Here is a 677-nt window from a genome sequence, read left to right as displayed (position 1 = left end):
ACCAATAGTGAGTTTCAAAAATGTGAAGTCTACCTCGTATATTTTGGCAAGTTGGACAGGTCCTTTATTTGACAGAGAATCACCTAGGAGTTCTGTGCACTTTCTTTTGCCAGAATACTAACCAATGAATTTTAATTAGCCATTGCAGGAGTGCTGTAAATAGGTCAATATCATGTGTTGGGAAGATTTTTTTTCTTTGTTTTACATTTAAAGGTAATACATTGTATATTTTAACCTTATTCAACTAAGTTTGTTTTCAGGCTCAGTTTGCAACCTGCAAACTTAAGCTAGCATTGCATATCTTACTTTGAGATAAGTTTTGTCCAAAAATTATTTGTTTCACCCTATGCACATACTAGCAGACCAAAAGTATGAGTTAACAGTAAGATTAAGATTATTGCAAGAAATTAGTTATTGAAATTGATAAATACTTATCAATAAATTAGATTTTGAAGAATGGCTATCTATTGATTTAATTAATCTGTTGATGAATGTGGGAAATGCTTTACCATATGTAGAAAGTATGAATGTTGAGCATTTTATATTGTTATATGATCTTGGCATGTGGATATGCAAACAGTGTGTGAGACTGGGCATGCAGCATTACTCAATAGATCTTTTTATGGTGAAGGAAGGAAAGATTGTATGATTTCTTTTTTTCTAAGCCATATTAAAAA

The sequence above is a fragment of the Penaeus monodon genome, chromosome 31, assembly GCF_015228065.2.
Source record: "Penaeus monodon isolate SGIC_2016 chromosome 31, NSTDA_Pmon_1, whole genome shotgun sequence".
In the NCBI taxonomy this organism is placed as follows: Eukaryota; Metazoa; Arthropoda; class Malacostraca; order Decapoda; family Penaeidae; genus Penaeus; species Penaeus monodon.
Note: the sequence above shows the minus strand (reverse complement) of the source record.